The sequence below is a fragment of the Chelonoidis abingdonii genome, chromosome 18 (assembly GCF_003597395.2).
Source record: "Chelonoidis abingdonii isolate Lonesome George chromosome 18, CheloAbing_2.0, whole genome shotgun sequence".
NCBI lineage: Eukaryota > Metazoa > Chordata > Testudines > Testudinidae > Chelonoidis > Chelonoidis abingdonii.
The window spans coordinates 6,318,574-6,334,862 of NC_133786.1; the positions used below are offsets into that span (position 1 = coordinate 6,318,574).

General features: G+C 47.8%; 1 long non-coding RNA gene across 2 annotated transcripts in view; it reads left to right on the forward strand.

Annotated features, from left to right (window-relative positions):
* The window catches only part of LOC142047894 (uncharacterized), a 122,271-nt gene that overhangs the window by 47,536 nt on the left and 58,446 nt on the right, over window positions 1–16,289 (forward strand). The window contains exon 3 of one of the 2 annotated variants that reach the window (XR_012657198.1): window positions 1,560–1,784. The exons of the other annotated variant lie outside the window; for it this stretch is intronic. This is a non-coding gene — a long non-coding RNA (uncharacterized LOC142047894). Of the gene's footprint in view, window positions 1–1,559; window positions 1,785–16,289 lie in introns of those variants that run through there. 2 annotated transcript variants of the gene reach the window in all.

Below are 16,289 nucleotides of genomic sequence, written 5' to 3' on the forward strand. Positions count from 1 at the left end.
GTCTTTCTTGATACAGAGAACATTTTTATGTCTTTACTTTCTTTTTATATAAAGCTTTTCTTTTTAAGACCTGTTGGATTTTTTTTTCCTAGTAGGGACTCAAGGGGATTGAGCCTGCAGCTCACCAGGGAATTGGTGGAAGGGAAAGGACAGAGGGGGGAAGGTAAATCGCCCTCTGTGTTTTGTAATTCAAGGAGTTTAAGTACAGTAATCTTCCAGGATAGCCCACGGAGGGGAAGCCTGGGGAAGAAGACAAGGGGAGGGGGTTTAGTTCCCTTTGTGGTAAGACTCGGGGCATCTGAGTCTTGGGGTCCCCCAGGGAAGGTTATGGGGAGACCAGAGTGAGGCTGGTGCTGTAATTCCTGTCTGGTGGCAGCGATATCAGATCCAAGCTGGTAATTAAACTTGGAGGGTTTATGCTAGGCACCCACATTTTAGACCCTAAGGTTCAGAATTGGGAGTGATGCTTATGATACTGCCCAACAGAGCAGATGTAGCAGGTACGTTGCCGGATGAAATGTCTGAAAGAGAACCTGAGCGGCGTGCCAAAGGGCTACAGGGTGCCGTTGGTAACCTGAGGCTTGATGGGTGGAGCCACGTCCGCAATCATCTGCTCGTAGGTGCTCGTGTGACAGTGGAAAGTGGGAATTGTCCCGTGTTACAGGAACGGTAGAGACATCAGGAAATGCACAGGGAGCAGAATGCCTCCAAGTAGCAGCCTGACAAGTTCTCCCAAACAGGAGGGAAAGGTCCACTGTCTAGGATGCAGCTTGCTCACAGACAACGCTGCACATGTATTGAAGATGAGAAGCACCTGTTTAGAGGAGAGTCCTAAGCCAGCCCCCAGTGGGTGCATGCTCAGGTGATGCCCCTCCTGGCCAAAGACTTACTTCAGGGTTTCAGATGTAAAGGCCACAGTTGTAGGACGGTAGGTGAGTTTGGATAGGGGGGTCTCCAGGTGATTGATGGAGGAGCGATAACGAGACCCTTGGGGCTCAACCCTTCCCTGTAGCGTGCCCTGTGTGAGCAACTGCTGCGGCATGGCTGCGAGCATTAAGCTTAACGATAGCCAGGGGGCAGGGCCAGCAGGACTATATGGCTGAGGCCCCTAAGCGACCAGAGGAGCTTGCGACCAGGGCTGGCAAACAGGGGAGTTTCCAAGGGAGTTTCCAGGGGAGGCCCAGGGCCCAGGGGATGCCACAACCTGCCCCTGCTCCAACCAAGCCAGCCTTCCTGCCGCCACCACCCGGAAGGACCATGGAGCAGCGGTGACTTTGCAGTAATGTGTTCCACAAGGCCCAGCTAAGGGCCTGGAGGATGGAGGGCTGGGTGGAGCTGTGAGCCATGACCCCTGCTCCAAGCCAGCTGCAGAGCACCTGGGTTGCCCTCAGCAGAGAGGCGACCAGAGGTCATCTGCCCAGGGAGGGCTCAGTCACTACGCCATCCTACAGGCTTCTCTCAGTAGTAGCTGCACTAGCCGAGGACACTCTCAGAAGGAAGAGACGATGGATGGTGAGCTCTCGCCGCTTGTGCCATGTTTGTTTGGTTTTCTTCCACAGGACAGATGCAACTACGTTCAAAGCACAAGCTGGTCTCCCTAGACGGGGAGAGAGGTCAAGGATGGGAGAAACAAGTATTGACCCTTCATTGCATCACAGAAAACAAAGACAGGCCCACGGAAGCATATCCTGACATCTGCCCAGGCCAACAGTCTGAGGAAGCAGAGCAGGCTGCCCAGGAGGACAGGGAGGAAACTCAGCAGCATGTGCCTTCCTTCCAAAAGACAACAGGGAACGCCCACTTCCATATTCTCTCTACCCATCCTAATGCAGAGTCCCACCTACATAATACATCTGATGGAAGGGAGCAGGAGGAGACTCCACCAACTGGAAGGCACAAGATGCAGTGTCCTACAGAGGGGAGTTCCATAACCACTACTCCCAAGAGGAGGCAGCAAGTGGGGGCGGTCAGAGACTCCCTGCCATGGGGGCTGAGTCAGCAATCTGCCATCCTGACCGGGAAAGCCAAGAAGTGTACTCTCAGTACAATCTCCCGCAGTAGTCGGGCCAGCAAGTTTTAGTAGTATGGGCTACAAGGTGATAGAAAGCTAGGTAATGATTAATGGCTCCATGTCTAGTTGGCAGACAATCTCAAGCAGAGCACCCCAAGGATCTGTCCTGGGTCCAGGTTCATTTAATATTTCCATGAGTGAGCCAGAGGATGGATAGCAGGGACTGCACCCTCAGCAACTTTCCTGATGACTCTAAACCAGGAAGGGCACTAGATACGCTGCAGGGTAAGGGATAGAATCCAGAGGGACCTAGACACATGAGAGGATTAGCCCAAAAGACATCCACTGAGGTTCATCAAGGATAAATGAATGCTGAGTCCTGCATTCACTTAGGACAGAGGACTCCAGTGCTCCACTACAGCCTAGGGACTAAGTGGCCAGGCAGCAGTTGTGCACAAAAGGACCTGGTAGTTAGTTACAATGGACAAGAAGCTGCATACCGGTCGACAGTGTGCCCTTGTTGCCACGAAGGCTAACCAACGGCATTTTGAACCATCTAAGTAGAGGCATTGCCAGCAACTCCAGGGACATTATCGTTCCCCTCTACTCATTATTGCTGAGGCCTCACTTGGAGTAGTGTGCCCAGCTGTGGGCCCCACACTACGAGGAGGATGTGGACAAATTGACAGAAAGAGTCCAGCAGAGGGCAACAAAAACAATTAGCAGCAAAGAGTCCTGTGGGACCTTATAGACTAACAAACAGACAGACATTTTGGAGCGTGACTAGGGGGCTCGAGCACGTGACTGACCGACTAACTTACTTACTTACTTACGAGGAGAGACCAAGGGAACTGGGCTTGTTTAGTCTGCAGAAGAGAAAACTGAGGGGGCATTTGATAGCTGCTTTCAACTATCTGAAAGGGAATTCCAAAAAGAGGATGGATCTAGACTGTTCTCAGTGGTGGCAGAGGACAGAACAAGGTGCAAGGGGGAGAGTCCAAGTTGGATATTAGAAACCCATTTCCACAAGGAGGGTACTGAAGCACCGGAATGGGTTACCTAGGGAGGTGGTGGAATCTCCTTCCATACAGGTTTTTAAGGCCTCCTCAACAAAGTCCTGGCTGGGATGATTTAGTTTGGGGTAGACAAGGTCCCTTCCAATCCTGATATTCCATGATTCTACATTACAAAACACTTCACTTCTGTAATAACCACTGTGCAGTAGCAGCTCAGGCAGGAACCAAGCTAACTAACTCTCCCACAAGACATGCGATAGAACTCAGTAGGGAACTGTTTTGAGCGCTAGATTGAGAACTGGCCAAATCTGGTGACGTTTTGTTAACACAATCGTAACAAAATTAGATGGCACAGTCACAGCCCAGATTCACGACACTGGGCTTAAGGGAAAGATTGAACACACACTGAGTACCCTGAAGCCTATTTATTTCTGCAGCCTTGACCAAAATGCAGGCAAAGCGCCGTTGCCATTTGGAAGGAACCGAGTGAAATCTTAACAAAAGAATTTTGCCGCAACAGAGTTAAATCACAAGCATTAAACAAACAAATGGGATAAGCACAAGCTCCGGCTCCTTTTCTTGCAAATATTCTCAATACTTGGTAGCAGGCTCAAACCTTAACTGCTGAAGAAGAGGAGTTGGCCATGCCCTAGTATGATAAGCTTTCCCAAATCTGGACCTTAGCGTCCAGAAATCTGGGTGCCTGCATGAACCCCTCTAAGCTTAATATCAGCTTAGATCTGATCTCGCTGCCACCATCCAAGAATTTTCCAGTCTCTTGGCTCACTCTGGTCTCCCCAAAACCTTCCCTGGGGAACCCCCAAGACTCAGATGCTTTGAGTCTCCAACAAAGGGAAATAAATAAACCATTCCCCCCCGCCTCTCCCATCCAGAATGTCCTCTCCGGGCTAACCTGAGAGTGACTGATGCAATCTCTTTCTTTACATCACAATACAATACCAAGAAGCACATCTTCTCTATTCCACAAAGAGACAACCAAATACAAGGGAACACAAAGGATTCTATCTCTCTTCCCCCTCCCGCCAATTCCCTGGTGCTGCAAAACTTAACTTAACTTAACTTACTTACTTACTTACCCTCCATAGATCTAACACAAAGAGAATTCCCCTTCCCCTCCGTTCCTTAGCCTACCAGAGAAAAAAACCTCAAACAAACAAACAGGTTTTAAAAAGAAAGACAAGACAAAGACACAGAATATCTTCTGTATCAAGGTGACAATTATACAGAGTCAATTGCTTAAACGAAAAATATGAATAAAACAGCCTTATTCAAAAAGAGATACAATTTCAACATTCCAGCAAACTCCACACATGTCAATACAAAAAAAACAATAACAGCCTTTTGGTTTTTCTACCTTTGTACTTACTTACAACTTGGAAACTGAAGATTAGAAGCTTGAAGATAGATAGAAAGAAAGAGAGAAAAATCCCCTCTCATAGCTGAGAGCCAGCCAAAGATAAAAACCAAAAATTTCCCTCCCCTGAGCTTTGAAAAATCCGGTTTCCTGATTGGTCCTCTGGTCAGGTGTTTGTTTGGTTCCCTTCATTAATCCTTTACAGGTAAAAGAAACATTAACCCTTAGCTATCTATTTATGACACCTAGGCATCCAGCAATCATCCCTCCACACTGCCAACTATAATAGACATCAGAGTTAGTTTAGTTAGTTAGTTCAGCATGAACCATTCCACACATACATACATCTAGCTTTGCTGCTGACGTTTTACAGAAAGCCACACCAGTGAACTGGAGGAAGTCACTGACTTAAGCACTTGGATTCAGCAACTCTTGCAGTGATCATCTCACATTGAACAGCAGTAGCTGCTTCTACCAGTCCGGAAAGACTATTTTCTTCCTTTGGACTAATTTATTCCAAATTGAGAAATTAGTTTAGTTAGTTAGGACATAGGAAATCCGGTTTTTCTTTCCCAGATTATGAACAAAGGAAGATGAAGAGAGCTGAATTAGCCGCAGAAGCCAACATTTTCAGTTTCTCATGTTGACCGGCCTGACTATCGATTCACTTTTTATTTTAAAAAGCTTGAATGTTTACCTAAACTAAAAAAAAGCATAGATGCTTGTTTCATTAAAATATTTATTATGTTTGTTTGCCGTTAAAGAAAAAAACCGGAATACATGCTGTTGCTCTTTCTTTTAGTTAAACAAAAGCATTTAAACATCTTTCCACTGATGATCTCCTCCTAATATTAATGATTCACCTGTTGAACTAGAGAGAGATATTTATGAAGTCATTGGAAGGTGAACTATCTTCTGCTTCAATGACCTTTTGGAAATGAAATAAATACCCAATCAATCATTCATTGTCTAATATAGCTGTGAAACTACTCTGAAAAGTTTTCTAAATAAATTACTTTTAAAATGTATAGCTACGTCTATCTCTGAGCGGTGAAGAATATGTAGTTAGGTTATAACTACCGACACAAATGCACTTTTAGATAAAAATCCACAAATACATCAAGTCTTCCTGACTGACTGACAATTTACATCAAATCCACCCTGCTGCAGACTGTGTGCTGCCTGGGCTCTGAAGAAAACAACAGGCATGGAAGCTGGGTGCGAGGAGGCTCTCTGTGGATACTCTGGGCTGTTTCCTGCTGGAGAGATGGTAGAAGGTGGGTGGGGCAGAAGCTGCTCCCAGGAGCGAATAGCTGAGCCGTGGTGCTACCTCCCATTTCTCTCTGTAGGAAGAGGAGGCCCTGAGATATAAACCTTGGTATCAGAGGCCCGGTATAAGGCCTAAGGCCTGAACTAAAGTAACGGTCAAGACTTTGCTCACATAAAGCAAAATGAAGCTGCAAGCCAGAGGCAGGCCCTGGTCACAGAAGCTGGCAAGGAAAGGGCCGATGCTGCAAGAAGATACGTACCTAAAAGGTACTGAAACGCTAGAGATCGGAACATTCACATACTTGTACGGTCCACACAGATAACAAGGAACAGGCTGACCCATCCCAATGACGGGGGCAAAAGGGTAATATGATGGATAGTTGTTTTGTTCCAACCAGCGTGTACAAGGTGAGAGGCGGCACCTTACTACGTAGAGGGGTCGCACCTCAATACGTCGGGAGTGATGCGTAACTTGTTTGTACCCGTGTATAAGAACGCATCCCTGGGGCGGTGTCTGTGTCCGGCCGAGGGGGCGGTGGAAAGTCCCACCGCTGACTGGGCCGAGTCCATTGCCGAGAGGCACTTTCTCGTAGTATGCCCTGAATTCGCCTAAGAAACCTACAGGGAACCGCCACGGGGTCTGAGATCGCAATAAACCTAGCAGACACAACTTTGCACCTCACTAGAGTCTGTGGTTATTGGGGGTTCGCGCCGAGTCAGTCTGCCGTGTCGGCTATCTGCAGAGCTGGAGCAGCACACGGGAAGCACGTGCACGCAGCCGAGCGATAGCGACAAGGAGAGAGCAGAGCACCGCACCGGTAGCGCATCTGACAACACTCTCTTGTTGTACCAGGTGTGCCACGCACCTGGCCTTTCCCTCAGGCAGCAATCCCCACCACTACATTCCCCATCCCGCCAACTCACCCGTGTCCTGAGATAAACTGGCACTGCAGCTGTCGCTCTCTGTGACCGTAATTCCATGCTGGGATCCCACAGTCCTCCGGTCCCATGTCAGAGTCCGTGCAGGAGTAGACGCCTGGCATTTGGTGAGAGTCCGTTGGCTGGAGTACCTGTTCCGGGTACTGTGCGCAGATTTCGCACTCTTCCGGGAAACTGGATCTGAAGCACAGAAGTTAGACAGACAACCAAGAAAGTCAGATTTGTTCTCTGAGAATTGAGAAAGATGTGCAAACACGAGCCTCCCTGGGACCCACCGGTCGACAGGGTGAACGTGCATGTTTGCCAATGTCCAGCTGTAGACACAGATGTAGGTCTGTGTGTACTGCTAGACGTCTGTCCGCCGACAGACACGAGCGTCTGTAGTTTAGTTTACTAGCCCTGACCCATCTGGGGCGCTAAGGGGTAACTCATCAGCTAGAAAGAGTCGATTGCTACCACATGTTAGTTTGGCACATTACTATTGGTCATCGCCAGCGTGCATGTTTAAACAAACGTTATTGGGCATCCGATCGGCAAAAGAGCCGTAACTGGTGGAACATTGGCAGAAAGCTTCTAAATACAATTGATAATGCAACTAAGTACTCCAAATAGTACTTTGGAAAACACTTACTTAGCTCCAGCTGATATATTTCATGCATTTTCCTGTTCTTCTTTTGGTCTGGTCTTCCATTAGAGCAAGAGTCTGTAGTCAATTGTATGACAAACACGATGATACAAACCTCAAAATATTTGTCGTCGTCATTTGTAGAATGGACTGATTGATTTGAGAAACTGTCTGCTATTGTTATGAAGTTAGGCATATATTTAGACTCCCTGCCTCCTCTTTATAAAGCATATATTGTTGATGTTAGCTGCTCTGCTGGAGACATACATAAGTCTAAAGCGACTGTAATTATCGCTAAATACAAAGACAATCCATGTACCTTATTTACTTAACAGTAATTAATAACTCTTAGCAGAAGCTCAGGCTTGTGTGAATAACAATGTGTAACCATGTACTCTTATGTCATCCCTACATGTAACTATGAGCTACTGAATGTCTAATGTAACACCCCTTCAAGCTATATGGAGTGACAGTAATTTGCAAATAGTTGAAACATTTTCACTTCCCCTCAGAATCGGTCTGAGGGCTGTTCGACGCCCTGCTGCTGCCACACTCATCCCTCTCACAGTTGCATTTGTTGCACGGGTGCTCTCGTAGCCACGCTGCACGAAGGGGAGGATGGCTTCTGGAGCAGGCAGCGGCACCGTCGTGTTCAGTAACAGGAGCAGGCTTATAAACGACAGGGTGCCCTTAGGTTCCTGACACATACCACACCTGGTATTTCACACTTGTGCTTGAGGTGATGGGAAGAAATCACTTTTCTCTGGCACAAAGTTAGAGGGGAAAATGGGCAGTATTCACCTAGAACATATCACCCTAACCATCCCCGATGTGACCTCGCCAAAGCTCCAACCCCCAGTAGTCCAACCGGTAGTCGATTTTCACTTTAGTTTCATGCAGTCGTGCTGCTGTGAGGAAGACGAGAAATGCCAACAGCCACCTGAGACGCACACCGACTGCAGTAGCATTTCTGTTTAGAGCACTTTGCACATTTTCTTTTAAAGTTCACACACCATCACCGTGTTGTGGAAATGTGTGTATGCTGGTAGGAGTCCATGTATCCCACACGTGGTGCAGTTTGAGGTGATAGCAAAGGGGGTCCTGAGATACAACTCGCTTCCTTTCCTGCCATTGGACTGGTGTTTCATTTTAAAGTGCTCTAAAATGCAAACACAGCCCCCTTGGCGTGGGCTGCTGATGAAGACTCAGAACAGCATCTAGAGTACAGTTTGAGGGTAGAGAGTCTCCCTGTTCCGACAGCCAGGGCTGAGTTGAGAATGAGTGAGCTCAGTACAGGCCCCAGGCACAGGATTTGCGGGTGCAATGATGAGCACACAGAGCCACACGGTGACTGAGGTGCCCAGGTACCGCTGCAATCCCCAAGCTACACCTAAGTTTGTGCTCTAACAGTTCTCTAGGTGCCCGTGAGCACATCTATTGCTACCTCCGGCGAGCCCCATCGCCCCTCTCGTGCCTGAGCCCCAGCAGGATTCTCAAAGCAGGGCACGTAGGCGTGGCCCGGCCCGGCCCAGCAGGGGCTGGATCCAGTAGACACGCTCAGAGGCTGCCTAACAACTCCACCCAAGTTGGTCTGGGAGGAGACAATGCTCAGCTCGATGGCTGGGATACTCAGCCAGCAAACAGCCTGGGTCAGTTTCCTCTCTCTGCCTCTTGGGGAAAAGGAATCGGCCACACAGCCTCGGGTACTTACTGGTTCCGGGTCGAATGTCAGACCTGTCGATCGAGGGTCCGGTGTTCTGTATCAGAGCTGGATGGTGCAAGGATACCCCAGTGCAGAAACTCTGGGGATTCACAGCTTGGCTGAACTCCGTGTCTGTCACTGGTATTGTAGCCTTATCATCCCCTGAAAGGAGGACAGTTTGGGGACTGAGCTCAGACAGCTCCACAGATGTAGCCATTGCAAGTAACCAGCATCGCCAGCCCATGCCGTCCTGACCCAATTGACAGTAACTCCTTGCCAGATTGATCGCTGGCTTCCCTGCTTGAGGGGACCTTCCTCCACCCACGTCAGGCTCTATACGCACAAAAGAGCTGGGGCTTCACACAGCTCCTCCTGTGCTGTATGGTGCAGGGCCAGGGAAGTGGCACTTCCTGGGTATGAAATGGGGGCACGGGCCAGGGGACTCCCAGCCTCTGTCCTGAGGGCCCCTCTCAGCTTCCAACCCAGTTTCCCCCCGAACTGGAGTGTGAGAATGATCCCAAGCGCTATTGGCAACGTGGCTGAAAATGGAATAAATACAAGGGGGTGAGGGATGGCAGGGCAGGGAAGACCCTCCAGTCCTAAGGGAAACCACTACATGCCCTGGCCAAGATGGGCTCCTGACATGGGGAGCTGGCACTCAGAAGCCAGGGCAGGCAGGTGTCAACCTGGGAATAGTATTTCCCTGGCCAGAAGCGTAGCAGCGGAAAGATTCTCTTCCTCTAGGGCTCTTCTGTAGGTTCTCTCAATGTATGGCCGTGCCTGTTCCATTGCTGCACCTGCCCTCGTCTCTGGTATATGAGCAGGAGCGTCCCCGGGCCTGGAACACGCCAACTGGACCCAGCCAGGAGTCCGTGGGGCTTGTGGTAAGGTGCACCCATGGCCCTCAGCGGGGAAGGGTTGGGGGAAGGAAGGTTTCCTCAGCGATCGTTTAAACTGTAATAAGGCCAAGCGCCATTGCATCTGAGCAAGGGCCCCACGCACCCAGCTGCTTGATATCCTCAATGAGCAGCTAGACACGAGGAATATCGATGTGCAGCCGGGGCCCCTGCGGGGGGCCTTTCATTGGGGTGTCAAAGCTCTGGTTATTCTTGCTGCAGAGAAAAGACAAGCCAATGAATACAGCAGAGCCTCCACTTCATTAACTGAAGGCGCCTTACCGGCGACCGGGTCTACAACTCCTTTGTTCCTGCCGGGGAGGGGACCGCCGCACAAAAGGGCTACGGCTGAAGAACAAGTCGCCACCCCGTCTCATTCCAATACCTGCCACGTATTGGTAATCGCTCTGCCGTGCTTTGAAAGACAAGCACAAAGCGACGCACCAGACCCACTGCTGTCACTGGGAGATGTTCAGTGTTATGAAGCCCTCAAATCCCCAGTTAGGGGGTAAAATAGGGTCTTTTCCCTGCGCTCCATCGTCACAGGGATCCGATCCCTGCAGCGCCGTGTGCTCGCGCTACCCCAAATGAGCACGCAGGACTCTGACCGAGTCACACGGCGCTGGGCCTCGGCGCCTGTCAGGGCACCACCTCTATCCCCTCTTCCTCACGGCAGCCTCCCACCTGCAAATTCGATGCTGGGTATGATCCCAGACGCTCAGAGAGGGATTCAGACACCCCCCAGCTGGTGGACGGCACCACACGGCCACTTCTTACCCAGCATTCGTCTGCTGTTAGAATAGGGGAGCCAGCGGGAGCCTGAGAAAAGCCACTGGCTATACCTGCTTTCAAGCTGCATTAGAAAGGGAGGCTTAGGAGTGACACCCCGGTCACTGTGGGTCTGTCTACACTGCGAGTGGGAGGTGTGACTGCAGCATATGTAGACACACCTGAGGGTGCGCTCTGGTGCCATGAACTATACCGGCGAGTGAGACAGGGTCTTACGCTGGAAAACAAGGCGCTGCTCACCCACCTTATTAGCATTTCTGCCAAGCTCTTTGCATCTGCAATACAAAAGCAAGAGACGTTTGTAAGAGAGCCACGAAAAAGCCAGAGGACGGACTCCGTTCCCACTGCAGACTGATGCATGGGCTGGGGCGTTTCCGTCTGTGAAAAGGCAAGTTTCTAGAACGGCCGCCTGTGCGATATGCTAGGCGGGAGGGTACATGACATGCACAGACACTGTCAGCATCAATTCTACTGTAAGATGCGTCCAATCACGGTATCCCGTGTCAAAGTTAGAATGAGGACTCACAATTTGTCAGACCACTCTGTTTATTAGCGCAGCGCTCCGCCAATAACATTCAGAATAGGTGAGTGGCCATGCAAGGCCTAAACAGTCTTATTTATACAGATAAAAGGAGTGGGAATTAGACAAAAGGACAAAGAAAGCAAAACGCTAAAAATTCACCCACCGGTCACCGGTTCATCACCCTGCACTCCACCAATGTAAATACCCATCATATCCAGCAAAAGCCCCCCCCCCCGCTGCAGTACATGCCAAACGGACAGCTCTACGGAAAAAGAAAATGGACACAAATCATAATAATTCATTTATCATTATTATATATAAGAAGGCAAATACAAAAAACCTGTAGGAGAACAACTCAACCCCCGCGCACTATACAGACCAAAGGTGCATCCCTCACAAAAAAAACTTTAGGACCAGACTCAAAGAGAAACGCGAGCCAGTTCAATCGCAAAGTTGAACACCATCATCTCAAGGATAAACCCAAAGACAGTACTGCCCAACACAAAACCAGTTTCTCCTCCTGTTTCACACTAACCGAACAGGGCCCATCCCCCTATGAGACTAACCTCATTACTCAGCGCTGCATATAAACTGCCCCTGGAATTTCCCACTAACAGTCTGACAAAGGTACACACCACGGAATCTCACTCCCAAAAACACTTGTATCTCAAGCACAGATCTGGCTGCTATGCTACTAAGTGTTAATGGAAGAGAAAAAAGAAAAAGAAAAAGGAAGGAAAAGCAAAGGAATAAAAGCAGTGTCACTGGGGGCTGGCATAGCAAGGAACCGGGGAAGGGAAAGATGTGGGATGGAACAAGGAGAGCAAGCGAGACGGCAGAGACTGAGAAAGATAGAAAAGGTGTCAATGTGGGGTGCAGAAGAAACAAGGAAGAGAAAGCCCATGGCCCTAAGAGGATATAAGCCAGAGGCAGCAAGCATTTCGCGAGAGAACAGCAAATGAAAGAGGCCCCCCCTGAGTCCTGAGATTAAGGCCTGGATGGCAATTTAAATTTAAGACGATTCCCTGTATCCTCTTAATAGGAACAAGACTTTGAACTGTAGGGATACCAGGGCGGTGCACCATCAGTAGCGTTCCAAGGGACGCCCCAAAAGGGAACACTGGAAAAAGTTACAGAGTTAAATGGAGAGATAGAACCATGTTTATGACCAGCGAATCAGCGCAACTAGCCCTTAAAATTCATCATTCCTTGGCTAAAAGGACCAGTAAACTCTGGGGCAGATTCTGTGTAAATGCATCCAAATTTTTGTAATCCGGATGCATCATCCAAGGCCCATTGGAAAAAGGCATAATTGTTAGCAGGCAAGTTCAAGGATCGGTAAAAGCTCCGTGCAGTGCCTAAAATGAAAGTAAACCCATAGTGTGGCCGGGACTGCTCAGCAATTCGCGCCCAACTGGCAGCACACCGCCGGGTGCTCGGCGCCGTTCTCGCGCTCGGTGATCTCCCACAGGCCCCTGAGGGGTCCGGCCCGCGACCCGGTGACCTCCCGCGGTGCCGCAGATCTCCACGACCGCGACCACGACCCTCCGCAGGTACCCCTTGGCTCCCACTGACCGCCTCCGCCCCCACGGCAACCACAAGGCCCCCGGCATCCCGCCTCAAGCACAGCGCTGGCGTGCGTGGCCGGACGCCAGGGAGAAAAACAGCAATGGACTAGACAGCTCCTTGTTAATCCTCATGAAAAAGTGAGAAGCCCTCTTTGCCCAGAACAAACCATTGAAACCTAACTAATTCAGCTAGAGTCCCAAACAGGTAAAGGAGAAGGATTGGTGCCAAGTGTCCTCCTGCATACCCCATATTCCCGGCATTAAGAACCTCAGCCTGCAGAGGAAAACCATGTAGCGAATGCAGGACAAGACTGAATACATCATATTGATCCAGAACACCCTTATGCCAAACCCAGCACATAACGCAATTAGTGCCAACCTGATGCCAAAAATGTACTTCGGATCGGCAAAAATGCTTTCTCGACCATTGCCCCAGAACAATACCTTTTTGCATCCACGCTGGAATACCAGTGCAGGCTGGCAAGGGGGGAAAAACAGGAAACCAACCCCCAGGCAACCGTGGACTAAAATGCCCCCAAGTATGTGAGCCCAAATTTCTAGAATTAGCAAAATTAAAAGATGTCCAGTACCCCTGCTCACTGGCTAACTTAATGTGAAGATATCGTATTGGCCAAAAAACACAGGAAATAAAAACATCACTATCTACTAACAGGTGGCAAGAAGCGACACAAAGTCACCCTACAAAAACTGGGGCAAGCAAAAAACAAAAGGTGAAAATTGGTTTTGACTTAGCCTGGAATTCAATGCATAACCCCCAAGGGTAAAAAGCCAATTTAGATATTCCTTTCCCACAACAAAAGAGGAAGAACTATTGGAATATTGTGTCAGCATGATAGCTGCAGGAATTATGAAGACTACTTGATTAACAAGGTATGGCTTGTCAAATAGAATCAGACCACATTGTCAACCACTCTGTATTAGCGCAGCGCTCCGCAATAACATTCAAATAGGATGCCATGCAAGCCTAAAACAGTCATATTAACAATAAAGAGTGGGAATAGACAAAGGAACAAAGAAAGCAAAACACTAAAAACTCACCTGGCACGCATGCAATCCTAATCTTACAACTCCTTATCGATCAGAAGCCAGATCTCACCAAGGCCTTAAACGTCATTGCATGTTAATGTCCGTATGCCTGACACCTGATTGGGCAGCATCCAACATTCTGCTAAGTACAGACAGCAATTTCTAATCCTTCTTCTATTTTACAAAATAATCATTCCCTTCACAAACCCCCTGGCAAGCGCAGCCGACCAACACACTGGGTTCCACAAATAACTCATGCCTTATCTCTTGTGCACATTGATATCAAAATCACAATAAGCACCGCTGTGGCGTAAAACAGCACCCTGGTACACCAATCTGGAAAAACAAACGAGATAACGAAAGCAACAAAAATCACAAGTCCAAACAGAAGGTTAGGGCTCCCTGAAACAACCATCCTAGCCAGAGAAAATTAACAGGACTACCATCCATAAAAGAACTCGCTCGCTGGGGAGATATGCATTTGTTCTAAGCTAGCGCAATCATTATCTCATTGAATGTAGTAAAATACACAATGTTCCAATGAGAGCAACAATTCCCTCCTTGGCCGCCACACACCATGGCCTGACATTCGAGGGCACCTTTCGGATCGCCCCTGTTTCTTTTGGCCAGGGGCTTAAACTTTCTCCGTTTATTTGCCGTATTTCAACACTGCCGTAACCTCAGGACCTGGCCGGTATACTCCCCCAAGGAATAGGAACGCCAATGCCTCTCCCAGTGTCATTACTGTTCCAGATTAAACAGACAAGTCCTCACCAGATCTGGGAATGGGGATAGCCAGGACAAGGAACACCAGTTGAGAGGGCGATGTGCTGCAACTCCAGCATTAGAAATAATAAGGTCGATCTATCCACACTCGCTGAAAAAAAAATGTCATGTGACCCCCAGACCTTAAACACCACACTGAGGAACAGGCAACCACCAGAAGCCCATTTTAGCCAGGCCCTATCTGTTCACAACCTCAACGAGGGAACTGCATCCACAGTTAGTCCACCAGCAGCACGCTAGCCACTACTGGCTCCTTCGCTTGCCATATGCGCGCTTGCTGGCGAAACCCTTAACGAGAGCGAGAATGTAAGGTTACAGGCTGCTCACACTCTCTGAGTCAAATTGGACTCTTGCCGTGCAAAGGTGATGTCTTCACTGGGGTGCAATGCGTACACGCGAAGCAATGCATCCACTCGAGATCCAGACAGTTTAACAGCCGTCCCTGACTCTGGCTATACAAAGCCTCACACCTTATCTTCCTGAGCAAAGACATTCCTCATCACACAGATAGATGATAATACAAACAGTATATTATATCCACAAAAAACCAATGCAATTAAACCTCTAAGTTACCAGTTAATAACAAGAAATTAAAATGATTGGAGGACCTACCTCAATTTTCCAATACTTAAACAAACAAAATAAGAATACTGTTCTAACATAACTAAATCTAAAAACAAAAGTTTAGAGACTCCATTGTCATCACTATGAAAAACGAGCTAGTCCCCAAGAGGGCATCTTCTCGCTATCAAAAAGTGCACAGAGAAATCAAATCAACATTAATCTTAATGGACATTAGAAAATCCGCTCCTACAAATCCCCCTACACTAATCTATTAATCGCCAGTGTCACGTCTTATTAGTCACGAAAAGAAAAAAACCGGGTGAGGATTGGGTCGGGCTTAAGCTTGCACACATTTGTGAGTCCACCACCAACATTTAATTAAAACACATACAATTTAAAACCAAAACAATAGGGGAGTCAATTAGTAGGCCAGTAGTTGAGCCCATACAAAAATTTAAACCAATGAAGCGTATTTTCTGATGGAATTCAACATTCCCCATTGTGTAAAATAATGAATGCCATTTCCAACATTTGGGAACTAATTACCGTACCTTTCAAAGAGATGGAACGTTTGCCAATTCAGCAATCGATAGAGAACTCACGAATCATGGCTTCTAGCAAACTGAACCTTGTTGTTTGTGCAAAATATAAATGCGATAGGGGTAAACACATACTTACATACATTTACATTGCTTCTGTGGATTGCTAACACTTTAAACACTCCCAAGAATTAACACATATACATACCATTATACAGTACTTGATATCTGAAAGACAAAAATAAATTTCTAGCCCCTTTGGGTGGCATTGGATATACTAAAAGATTCTTCGTTACAATACACTGCTGATTGCAGCAAAACAGAGGATACCCCTATATTCCCTGTGTTTTTGTTATAGCAGGCCAGTTTAAAAAGGCTCTACTTTTAAGTAGAATGATCCACATGATTACATTACACCACCTACTACTCCAATGTCCTTTAAAGCAGACAAGTTGAATGTTTCCCTGTTAAGCTTAAGTTTATCACAGTAAACTAGAAAGCATCATACCATATTACTTAAAGGGATTTTCCAAAAATCAATACACTATAGAGTTTACAGTACACTAACACATTAAATTATTTTAATGTTTAATATAAACCAAGAACATTACAATCAAGATGTATGAAAGGTACCTGTATA